General features: G+C 40.3%; 1 protein-coding gene across 1 annotated transcript in view; it reads right to left on the bottom strand.

The window, feature by feature from the left end:
* The window catches only part of RASGEF1A (RasGEF domain family member 1A), a 743,923-nt gene extending 731,077 nt beyond the window's left edge, over positions 1 to 12,846 (bottom strand). The window contains exon 1 of the mRNA XM_073685995.1: positions 12,631 to 12,846. The gene's annotated coding sequence lies outside the window, so the exon portion shown is untranslated. The remainder of the gene's footprint in view (positions 1 to 12,630) is intronic.
* Between the last annotated feature and the right edge of the window lie 398 nt (positions 12,847 to 13,244).

The following is a 13,244-nucleotide window of genomic DNA, read 5'->3' as shown; positions in this document are numbered from 1 at the left end:
AGTTTTATGAAATGATAACTCATACTTACTATTCCCTTTATTTCAATAAGATGTGTCCCAACAAACTTGGACATTATCTAATCAATCCTGGGAGCTCCATTAACAAATGGAAAAATTGCTAATGCCCAATTGTTATTATTTTCATACATTTCCAGGAAGAACAACATACTTAAATCATCCAAAGTTTTAAGAAAAAGCTTTGTTATAACAGAAAATAATGCTACAATTATACATCCATTACAATTATAGCCATACAGCCATTTCAATTATATTGTTTCAGTCTCTCTGTAACTCATTGGAAAGAATTTTACATTATATTTATGCTTAAGGAATTTTATGGAGGAGACGCTCAGAATTCAGATTTGCAATAAATAGGTTCTAATGTTTCTCTCTACTCATAAGAGCAATATTTTATAACTGTGTTATTTTATGGTCCGTGTTTTGCACAGATGCTATTACCAATGGCTACAGCTCATTTGGAAGCTGTCATAGATAATCATGTATAAGTAAATGCTGCTTCTAAAGAGCAAGCTGTAAGCACACATTTTATATTTACAGCCTCTTGTGCCTTAATTGAGGTTGCTTCCTGAGTAAGATAATTATAACCACTCCACTGTACAAGTGCTCCGGGTTTGTTTCAAATGCTGTAGATAAACCTCTACCTCAGATATATGTAAAAAGATTTATGCTTATCAGTCTGTAGTAAAGTGTACAGTTCACACACACAGCCAGGACTGCGTCTTTCACATAGCGTGCCGGATGTCTGGAGTCAATCCCTCGCCCATGGCTACTGTTCCACACCGAGTTATATGCTGACCATGAACTGGAGCAGCTCTGCCTAGTCGAACACAGCAAATAATACATAGCAGAAGCACATGTATAAGATTATCTCAGCACAGGAACATTTTTTTAGCTATACAATTATGAAACTTAGTATTCCAATATCCATTAAAGGGAACCTGTCATGTAAAATAATACTATTAACCTGCAGATATGGGGTTAATCTGCGGGTTAATAGCTTTCTGACACCATGTGGCTGCTGCACTGAGAGCCCCGCTGCTGGGAGGAAATTAACTTTATTTCTCCCAGCAGCAGGAGGAAGTTCAGCAGAGCTTGGTGTTCAGTAAGAGGGGTGGCGCAGGCACGGTTTCAGTCACTACTCTGTAAATTGAGAGTGGTGGCAATAACTGCGCCCCCGGCACTGATGCTGTGCCTGAAGTGGTGAAGTGGTGACTAAAATCATGAGGCCGCCACCTCTATGATTGACTGGGGGATCCCCCATGAAGAAGCATACTATTTGAACACACAAAACGCGCATCGGGTCTTTCATTCTGTGCTGGCCTCTCATCTGACATCTCACTACTGGTATGTCATGCCTTGTCATCCAATTTTTTTGATACATACTTATCTGCAGTCACTGTCCATTTCCTTATTGAAGAATAATATGTCTGAACTTTTATTTATTCTGTTATGGACTATGACATAAGATTTGTGCATGAAATATAGCCCTGGATGCCTGGCCAGCAATGTACTGTTGTTGTTTTATCATTATTGTGTGTGTTTATTTGTAATTTTGTACGTCAATAAAATGTTTTGCAAAACTACATTTGCCCTTCTTATTTCTACTCAGCTTAAAGATTGTACACTATCTACTGTCCAACTGATGTAATGATAAATCCTTTGTGCTTTAAACCTATTAAAGACATAATTACCATACTTTTTTAGACTGATAGGGGAATGACAAAGCCGCTCCATAAAATATGTGCGGTGACAAAGTCATTGGCAAAGTACTGGGTGGGAGATATGTTTCACTGAGGCTATTTGTTATGTGCTGATGGGTTAATCGACCATTTTTAATGGGCTAGGTCTTTATGTAAACAGCTGTAGAGCGGGTGGGAGGCTGTTCACCATATCTCCACCCCAGGGTGTGGCTTGGGCTATAAATAGCAAGCCTTTTGAATCATTCAGTGTTCAGTAGGGCTGGAGAGAGGAACTCCAGTGTTTGTGTCCTGACAAGGAAAAGCTGAACCATTTGTTTGCTAAACTCTGAGCAGGCGTATCCCCACAAGGACTGTGCTTGGTGCTACCACATTGTTTTGTTTTCCCTGTTTTTGCCAAAAGGTCCGTGTTTATTTTTACTTCACCATGGTTTATGCTGCCTGTATAATAAACCTGGGAAGAATTTACAGAGACAGTGTTCCCGTGTCTACATCCGTGTGCTGTCAGGTGGGCCGATCTACCACAGTGCATACATATATATATAAGATGAAGATAAATTGATTTTACTAAACCATAAAACAAAGCCTAGAGAAGAGTAGAAGTTAAAGGCTATAATCATTTTTGACAAGGGAAATAAATGTTTTTATATATGCTAGTTATTGTTTATTAATAAGGTTACACTAAGTTTAAGTATGCAAACTTCATTCATTTATTTTCAGACTTTCTGGTATGTAGTTTGCATCTGATGAAAGTTTCGGACTTCTCTCCTTTACAATGTGCACTGACAGTGTGCGCTCTTGTTGTCTCGTCTCTTGTCATTACAGTAGGCGAGGAAGCGCACAATCACTGTGCATTAAAAAACAATATAGCTAAAATAGCTCATACTGAGCATACATCTGAATTGACAATCAACACATGCTCAGTAGTGCAGAGACTAGCTCAGCTCCTGAAACAGACATCACTGATAACGCTTTCTGATGACATCCATTTGAGTATTCCAGCATGCACTGGAGATTCTCAAACGAAATGTCAACAAACCAGAAGTAACAAAAAAAAAGCAGTTAGATAGATTAGGAAGGAGAGAGGAAATGATAATGAGTCATTAGATTATTACAATAAATTAGACCGACATTTAGGATTAAAATCAATGTTAATTTTGGACAAACCCTTTAAGCAAAGTTGTTTCATTTTAATTTTTAGTTGTTTGTATTGCTAAAAATTAGTTTTCCATGTATTCTGGAGTTGGTTAGTTTTTGTCAAATGTTCATTGTCAAGTAAAGTCTGTAAAAGTGATGAGTCACGTGGTGTGAATAGACATTGTTTATTCATTGATAATGTGTAGCTCTCTACACGCAATATGAAACATTACTGTGAAGTGGCTCAAGGTGGCAATGTTATTGACACCAGAGCCTGAATCTTCAGCACACTTGTCACTATGTCATATTAGCTATAATTGCACAAATGTTTTGTGTTCTGTTATCAAATAAAATCTATCATAACTATAACAAATACAAATATGTACATTTAAAATGTCTAAGGCATGCAAGGCCTTAGATGCCAGTTTTGCCAATTTGCAGATGCAATTTTTGGTGTAAAAAAAAAGAAACAAGAGTGAATACAAAATACAGGAATGGTTCATATTTTTCCTAAGGCCATGTGCACATTCGGTGAGTTTTTTACCTCAGTATTTGAAAGCCAAAACCAGGAGTGGAACAATCATAGGAAAAGTATAATAGAAACATGTTACCACTTCTTTATTTTTCACCCACTCCTGGTTTTAAAATTAAAAATGGCTCACAGAAAAAGACATGAATTCAAAAAACATCACAGAAAAGGACATGAATTCAAAAAACATCACAGAAAAGAAACCAGCCTTACCAACATCAGTGCTGCCCCGCCTTTATCATGGGGGTCTGCTGCATCCTGCTAGTGCATTGGTAATCTGAGTTGGAGTTGGTAAGGTTTGTTTCTTCTCTGTGAGGATTTTAGAATTCATGTCCTTTTCTGTGAGACATTTTTAATTTTAGATTAGGGACTCGCAAGTATGAGGACCCTTGACGCGGGTTGCGAGCTTGCATATTTTGGCCAATACCTCATGTAATATATTCATCTTTTACATTATTTTTCATCTTTTTATTGCACATTTTCCGCAAAATGCAGCCAGACCCTTTAGTATTGGTTGGGTGAATTGGGGCGTTTGTCTTGTGAGGAGCATGTTTATAGTGCTGGGCAGCCTGCTTGTTTTAAAATTATGGGCGTCATTAAAAGACTGTAAACCAGACACTGTTCATCACACATATCCGTGTGACTGGCACCATCTGTGTGCATTTGTAACATTAGGCCATGGCCCCACTATCAGTGGTCAATATTTGGTCAGTATTTTTTCTCAGGAGTTGGTGCCAAAACCAGGTGAGGAACAATCAGAGAAAAGGTATAATAGAAACAAATCACCAATTCTGCATTTATCATCCACTCCTGGTTTTGGCTCCCACTCCTGAGAAAAAATACTGACTGAATACTGACCAAATACTGATAGTGGCGCCGTGGCCTTACACAGCCACTCACATATCTGCCAATTCATGGAGGGGGTGGCTGTCGCATCATTATTTCGCACCTGCCTTTTTCATGGGGGTCTGCTTCATCCTGATAGTGCATTAGTAATCTGACCTGGTGTCGGTAAGGCTGGTTTCTTTTCAGTGACACTCCTGATTTAGGTTTACAAATACTGAGGTAAAAAACTCACCGAATACTCAACATGTGCACTTATATCCCTAATGATTGTATGTACATGAGTCCAGTGGGCGGTTCTACTCAGTGATTCACAGCTATCTGCTGCACAGTCATACAGGGAAGACTGACTGGGCTGACCAAGACTGCCCACTGGACGCTTATACATACAAACACCAGGGATTTCAATAAATATAATGTTTTACTTGGATTTTTTCCACATATGTGATGAGGTAGGTGTACCTGAAGGGATGCTTACCACAGCCTCAAAGGGTTCACTAGGTGTAAATAAACTAAATATAAATGAAAACGGATTGCCTCAGTCTCTAACAATATGAAGTGCAAACCCACAATGCCTAAATAAAAATCACCTATTTTCTTAAAGGGACCTATCAGCTGCACTAGCTCCCCAGTTTCATTGCACATCCACAGAAAGGCAAAATGCATACATGAAATTTACAATGGGTCGTGTCTCTATTGCAAATCATGTCAATGATATTCTGGGCGTGTGCTTACAAAATGGGAGGTAAGATTACTCATGGGGAATCCATTGACCACCGGACTTGTGCTAACAGATTTGCATAACACAATCGTGCATTAAAACTTGATTTTACAATTGTAGAGAAATCAGCAGTCGTTAAGTCACGAGAATGAGTTTGTTATTTTGTAGACATAATATGCAATAGAGTTATGGCGGCAATTTCAGGGGTTGGGGCAGCTGACGGGTTCCTTTTAAAACTATCAGATCAGTAAATCCACCCACCTATGTTATTTATTTTAATTAAAATTTGATATCAATAATTTGCTACAGGGGTCTGGAGCTGTAGTACTTAGGGAGTCTCATCTTTGATCTGTAAATAGGAGTGACTGTTCTGGTATCATAACATACAGTATTTGAAAGTATATATAAGGAGGTCTCTAAAGTATGTATACAGGGTGGGCAGGTTTAGGCTTTGTATATATTTGGATCTGGTATGGGGTCTTTTACAGGAGTGTCTGAGGCCTGTATTTGTGCCTGATTTAAAAGATTTTGATTAGTGGGATGTCCAATATAAGTAGGCAAGACATTTGGAAAAAGATTCTCACAACATGCTATGCTCACCATATCTTGCTGCCCACTTCTGAACACATAACCTTTAATAAATAAATAGGTAAAATTAGAGATACAAGAAGTCACTAGGACCTAAAAATCAGGTAAGCGCCTGCCAGTGGTGCTACATAACCACACTGATTAGAAACTCGTTATATACAGGATTTTAACGGTATATTACCCAGATATAACCCACCTGTGTCATAACCAAGACTAATGGCAGAGACTAATGGGGCTGTCAAGAGAATGTCCCAGCGCTGATGAACCTTAACAGATACTCTATAATTATAGTGGGTGTTCACACTTTAAACATACTTATGGAACAATCTCACCGTATACAGAGTCGGTTCTCGCCTTTTCCCTTAAGACAGCTTCCTGTAGTGGGGCATCAAAACCTCTTCAGCCTCCAACTACATGTGGAACACCACTCCCAACGCGTTTCATCACCTCAGTAACTCATCAGGGGAGAAAGGGGTGTCATCTCACTCGGTGTGATCCTGGTGTCCGTCGCCAAGCCTATCCCGGATGCGGCGCCATTTCCACATAGGCTTGTAATCATTTTTATATCTGCCGCGCTCCCTAATCGTGCAGACGTGTCACTTGCGGTTCCGGCAAAGTTACATCCGGTATGCGTAACGCAAGTGCCGGCCGTGACGCGCAAACGTCACATCCGATGCGCGCGTCATGAGACGCGCTCAGACGCAGACCAGGTGACGTAAATATGGGGAGTGAACACGACGTGTAGGAATAGCCACACGATGCTGTGGGTGGGACCTGCCAGCTGGTACCCAACTTCACTCCAGCCTGGAGGTGTGTCCATCCGAAGACAACACGGGACACATCTCCGGCTGCATACCAAATGCGGCGAAGTACATTTAAACAACGCTACAAAATACCCCAGTGGTTTATGGCCAAAAAGACTCCACAGGTCCAAAAAACGTCTGTGGCCCCTTGGCACAGTCTTAAAGAGCACACACACCGCCCAAAGAGAAGCACACCCACAGGGGATATCAGCGGCACGAATTAGCAAGGACCGCACCTATAGTAAGGGAGAAAAGGAGAAAATTAGATGAAAAAGCATGGGAAGTAAAGATAACTTATCTTAGTAGAGAGTTGAGGAGAAAAAAGTAGCAACCAAATAGGTAGATAGCAGGGTCTATCTGTCCCTAGTAATATACTAGCGAAAAAAGTCCCTACCTGTCAGTGGAGGTTGGCACCCTAGAACCTGCGAAATTGGCGCCCCCACTCCGTGACGGCTTTCCCTACTCTCCTCACCCTATAATTCCCTACGCTTATAAAAAAGATCTATAGGACAATTGTTCATTCAAGCCATACGGGGCCATTGTCTGTAGCCTAAAGATCCACTTTGTCTCCCTTTGAAGAATCAGCTTATCCCAGTCACCCCCCCTCGGTGGGGCGGTTACTTTGTCAATCCCCATGAATCGCACTACATCAACATAGTTCGGATGCACATTATTCACATGTCTCGCTAGGGGGTGTCCCTTTTAAGGGCAATATCTCGTTGATGTTCCCCCACCCTTCTCCTCAATTCTCTTTTTGTTTTACCCACGTATTTGATCCCACACACGTGGCCTTGTAAACTACCCCCTTGGACCTGCAATTGATAAAGTGTCTTATGGCGAAGGTCTCTCCGGTCACATTACTTTTAAAATCCTTGTTTTGTACCATTACTTTACATGATACACATCCGCTACATCTGAAGCTGCCTCTGATGGGACTTTTTATCCAGTTACCTCCCTGATGGCCCGTATAGTGGCTATGGACCAACCTGTCCCTCAGCGATCTGCCCCTTTTGTAGTTGATCAAGGGCCTTGAATTGACCAGACTACCATTGTTCTCATCCATCTGGAGTATCGGCCAATGCTTCTGCAGTATCTTACGGACCGTGTGTGCCTTATTAGAGAACGTAGTGATAAGCCTGCATGTAGTGCTATCCTCAGTTGGTTTAGGAGGTGTATGTAATAGAGAGGTGCGGTCTCTTGCCAATGTCTCGCCGTAGGTATCAGCCACTACTTTCCCTGGATATCCCCTCTCATGTTCCATAAGTATGTTTGAAGTGTGAACGCCCACTATAATTATAGAGTATCTGTTAAGGTTCATCAGCGCTGGGACATTCTCTTGACTGCCCCATTAGACTCTGCCATTAGTCTTGGTTATGACACAGGTGGGTTATATCTGGGTAATATACCGTTAAAATCCTGTATATAACGAGTTTCTAATCAGTGTGGTTATGTAGCACCACTGGCAGGCGCTTACCTGATTTTTAGGTCCTAGTGACTTTTTGTATCTCTAATTTTATCTATTTATTTATTAAAGGTTATGTTTTAACCTCTTGCACCACTTTATTTGCTCTAAATCTGTTCTGATTGTGTGGTTACCCTATTTAAACCCCATTGCTATATTTTGCCACTTCTGAACACAAACAATGATGCATTGCTGAACCTATCAAAAAATATACATCAACGGTGCCCATCAAACTTCATTAACCCCTGAAGGCTGTTTGCATGTTAATGACCAGACCAATTTTTACAATTCTGACCAGTGTCATTTTATGAGGTAATTACTCTGGAACGCTTCAACGGATCGCACTGATTCTGAGATAGTTTTTTTTCATGACATATTGTACTTCATGATAGTCGTAAAATTTATTTGATATGGCTGGTATTTATTTCTGAAAAAAATGGAAATTTGGTGAAAATTTTGAAATTTTGCAATTTTCAAACTTTGAATTTTCATGTCTTTAAATCAGAGATTTCACACAAAATAGTTAATAAATAACATTTCCCACAAGTCCACTTCACATAAGCACAATTTTGGAACCAAATTTTTTTTGTTAGGAAGTTATAAGGGTTAAAAGTTGACCATCGATTTCTCATTTTTCCAACAAAATTTACAAAACCATTTTTTTAGGGACTACATCACATTTGAAGTAACTTTGAGGGGTCTTTATGACAGAAAATACCCAAAAGTGACATCATTCTAAAAACTGCAACCTTCCATGTGCTCAAAACCACATTCAAGAAGTTTATTAACCCTTCAGGTGCTTCACAGGAATTTTTGGAATGTAGAAGAAAACAATGAACATGCTTAAATAATTAGAGGATGCCGTGTCGCATTTGGGGAGCCCCTGATGTGCCTAAGCAGTGGAAACCCCCACAAGTGACACCATTTTACAAACTAGGCCCCTAAGGGAACTTATCTAGATGTGTGGTGAGCACATGAAACCCCCAGGCGCTTTACAGAAGTTTATAAAATTGAGCCGTAAAAATAACATTTTCACATTTTTCACACAAAAATGTTTTTCAACCCCCAATCGTGCATTTTCATAAGGGTAACAGGAGAAATTGCACCATATCATTTGTTGTGAAATTTCTCCTGAGTAAGCCGATACCCCATATGTGGGGTAAAACCACTCTTTGGGTGCATGGCAGGGCTTGGAAGAGAAGGAGCGCCATTTGACTTTTTGAATGTAAAATTTGCTTGAATAATTAGCAGATGCCATGTCGCATTTGGGGAGCTCCTGATATGCCTAAAAAGTGGAAATCCCCCATAAGTGACCCCATTTTGGAAACTAGACCACTGATCTAGATGTGTGGTGAGCACTATGACCTCCCAAATGTTTCACAAAAAATTAATGTACAGCAATGAAAATAAAAAATCACTTTTTTTTTTCCACAAAAATTATTTTTAGCCCCAAATTTGTTATTTTCACAAGGGTAACAGGAGATATTGGACCCAAAAAGTTGTTGTGCAATTTCTCCTGAGTACGCTGATACCCCATATGTAGGAGAAAACCACTGTTTGGGCACATGTCAGGGCTCTGAAGGGAAGTGACGTTTTGGAATGCAGACTTTAATGGAATGGTCTGCGGGTGTCAAGTCGCGTTTGCAGAGCCCCTGATGTTCCTAAGCCGTGGAAATGCCCAACAAGTGCCCTCTATTTGGAAACTAGACCCCCAAATAAATTTTTCTAGATGTGTGGTGAGAACCTTGAACCCCCAGGTGCTTCACAGAAAATTATAATGTTGACTTGTGAAAATAAAAAAAAAAATTTCCACAAAAATGTTACTTTAGCCCCCAAAAAATTATTTTGACAAGGGCTAAATGGACCCCAAAGCTTGTTGTGCAATTTCTCTTGAGAACACAAATACCCCATATGTGGTAGAAGACTATTTTTGAGGGACAGTGCAAAGCTCAGAATGAAGAAGTGCCATATTGGAGTTCATATTTTGCTGGGCTGGTTTGACAGTGCCATGTCACATTGGCAGAGCCCCTAAGGTGGCAAAACAGCAGAACCCACCATAAGAGACCCCACTTTACAAACTACAGTACACCTCTCGATGAATTCATCTAGGGGTGCAGTGGGAATGTTGATACCACATGTGCCTCACAGAATTTTACACCATTGGGCTGTGAAGAAAAAATAATTACATTTTTATCACCAAAGTTTTGTTTTAGCCTCAGATTTTACATTTTCACGCTGGGAAATGGGTAAAAATGGCTCCAATATTTGTCACACACTCCTGGAGCGCAGATTTTCCTAGAATAGTATGCAGACTTCATATACACAGCTCTTAAGTGCTAGAAGAGCAGAATCCTCCCTCAAGTGACCCCATTTTGGAATTCATACCCCTTTGGGAATTTATCTATAGGTGTGGTGAGGATTTTAACTACTTGGGTGTTTTCCTGAAAAAAGCAGCAGTGGATGCTGCTGAGTGAAAATTGCAAACTGCCGTTGTGGAGACCAGTACGTTATGCCCAGCTCGTGTTTCTGGAGATATGCACCCATAAATTAGGCGGGCTCTCATCGCTCCAGAAATGTTAAACATGTGGACTCTAACTGTGGTTTAGGTACACTGTAGGGCTCAAATGGGAGGTGGGCATTTGTATTTGGGAGCACAGAATTTGTTGAATTTCTTTTTGGGGGGCAAGGGCTATTTCACTTTGTGCTACTAGTAACGTGGAAGCCCCCTATATTTCTGTTTACAGATGATGGACCTTAGTGGGGACTTGCTTTTTTTGTGGATTGAGTCGAAGCTTTTATTGTGATCTAAAATGTTATGTAAAATGTTCCTATTTATCCTATGCTCTACGCTGAGCACATTTTTATTTTATTCTTATTTTTACACCAGGACACAGCGGGAGCAGAATGCTACTCTCAACATTATCAGTTGCTCGTGATGATAGTAGTGCAAGCAGGGGACAATGATAAGGGCATTGTTCAGCACCTGGCGCTTGGGAACAGCGCTAACTGTACCACTGATTCCCAGGCGCCGGTACGTGTGCTCCTGATGCGGCACACGGGTGGCACACGGTTGGTTCCCATCTTTCCTGGATATGATGATATCCTGTCCATCAGTCACCTGACCACTGTAACCAATTGCTGGCCTCAAAGGTAACATTCAAGTATCTCACTTTGGTTGGTGGCAGCGGTTAGGTGACAACCATCATTACTTTTGGTAACTAGAAGAACCACACAAGTGCTGCAACTGTGGAAAATTCAAGGGGTAAGTTTATTTAAGATTCTCTACTATTGCCAGTTTTTAAAATTTTCTTAAAATTCCTTTTAATTACTGCGGTTATTTTCAGGGTCTCTTTGTAATGTCTGTCATTTTGATTGGAAGAATAGTGCTGCGTATTGTGTTACCCTTTTCTTTTGATCTGATGAAGTATAGCCTTATTTTATTAAATTTTTGCAACTGTTCGCTGTCTTTTCCGCATTTGGCTCAAATCTCTTGTCCCTGGGAGTACTTAAAAAAGAATGACAAACACTGATCTTTAGGATACTGTTAATGTTGATCCACTCTTATTGCAGTTTTGTACCAGGTTGCTGATGTAGATATCACCCTCTAAAAGGTAAGTTACCACAACGTTATGCCCTGCATTAGAAAAAAGTATTTAACCTTACACTTATCCAAAGGGCAGCTATGGTCTAGCTGTATGCCATAATGTGCCCATTTGTCATACATTTGACAGATTTAATGTCTTCATAACTTTAATATAAATTCTTTATAGCATTTTCTTTCTAGCACAAAGCATATATTTTTAGGGATATACAGTATTTTATTTATTTTTATAGTTGCAGATGTATGTGACTAGAAAGTTATACAATTGCCCTTGTCTAAATCCTTTATCACATTATTTCACATGCAAACTTAGCTTTCTGCCACAGGTAAAAAAAAACTGTTCTCAACTAATGCAGGTATTATAATATATCAGATAACCAAACAGATTACTACACCATCAAAAGCAGTAATATTAAAATATTTCAAAAAAGTGCATTCTTAGCACATGTGAAGTATGAATCTTAAGATCTCGTGTCTGATGCTCGCCCGATGTCTTGTTACTGAGGAGAACAATGGATCACATAGGTTAGATTTCAATCCATCCAATCCTTGTTCCCTTTGGAGACAAATGGAGTCATATTTGTCTGGTTGCACCTTGGAAATAAACATGCATGCTCTACCAATCCAAGCATGCATGCTTCTGGATTAGGAGGGTTAGCCTAAGTTCCCTGACGAATCTAACAGCAATGAAAACTATAGCATGAGATGGGTTTGAGCATTTCTGATCAAAAAAGCAAAATGTGCACACTATCACACTGCATTATTTTCATGGCAAAACATTTTCCCTACAATTTTGTGAAAATAAGGATCCTGAGTGCTTTTTGTGCTAGCTATGATAATATTTGCTGCCTGGCAACTACACTTGAATGACAGCTGCATATCCATCACTTACTACAATGTGAGAATTAGTAACATTCTGGTTGAAATTGCTTAGATAAGATTGTGTTCTGCAAAATGTATTGCAACTGAATGTGTGCTAAAAAATGGAGAATGTTGAAATGTAAAATGCATAAAAATATGTTAAGCTTGAAACACACATACTACAAGTAACCATAGTACCTACAGTAAGTACAGTACCTACAAGAGGTCTCCATAGGGTGTCCTGCAGGCGGTTAGACATGTAAAATTTGCATTTATTTTGACAATTGTTGTGGAATAATAGTCATTTACCAGCAACTGAAAGGACAAGAACTTAGCATGATATAAGGAATTGTTCGCAGTGTCCTACCTTGAGCAGGTTTTTGTTGTCAGATCTCAGTCCCGCACCACAAAGACAGATTCAGGGAATACAGACTTGTTCCAAGATGCTGATCCGTTATTTGCTAAACACTCGCTTTCTTTATTCTGCTCCAGAAGCTGGTGTTGAATTGAGAGTCTCATTCCTTATCTTACTGCAGGGGGAGCATGTGCATGTATGAGACAGATGTAGAGAGGGAGAGATGTAGTCAACTGGAGGACAGCTGTAAGAAATAAAGAATACACACCAATAGGAAGCAAAGCAATCATTTACAATGAGATGACTGTAAATACTGAAGAAGATAGTCAAAGAGGAACGCTAGGCTCTGTTCACACTTGTGTTTATAGAATTTATCATACTTATCGATAAAGGTGCCTGCAAGTGACGCGCCCCTGGGCCTGTGTCGCGCTGCGTTGCGCACGCGGGAGCTTACCCGGAGCCGGATCGCTTGAGGGTTGTAGTCTCGTGGCGGGGACCCGGTCCGTGCCCAGGGAGTCAAACTGAGCGGCGATGTATCAGCGGTAGATGTGTACGACTACGCCACCCGTTGAATGCAGCTATGGAGCTGCCGCTGCAGGACAGTCCGCTGAGGCCGGTGGATGGAT

Source organism: Phyllobates terribilis, unplaced genomic scaffold (assembly GCF_046119375.1).
Source record: "Phyllobates terribilis strain yellow unplaced genomic scaffold, ASM4611937v1 Scaffold_5__5_contigs__length_657084704, whole genome shotgun sequence".
Taxonomy (NCBI): domain Eukaryota; kingdom Metazoa; phylum Chordata; class Amphibia; order Anura; family Dendrobatidae; genus Phyllobates; species Phyllobates terribilis.
The sequence above is the reverse complement of the archived record's forward strand: the minus strand, read 5'-3'. Positions and strand labels throughout refer to the sequence as shown.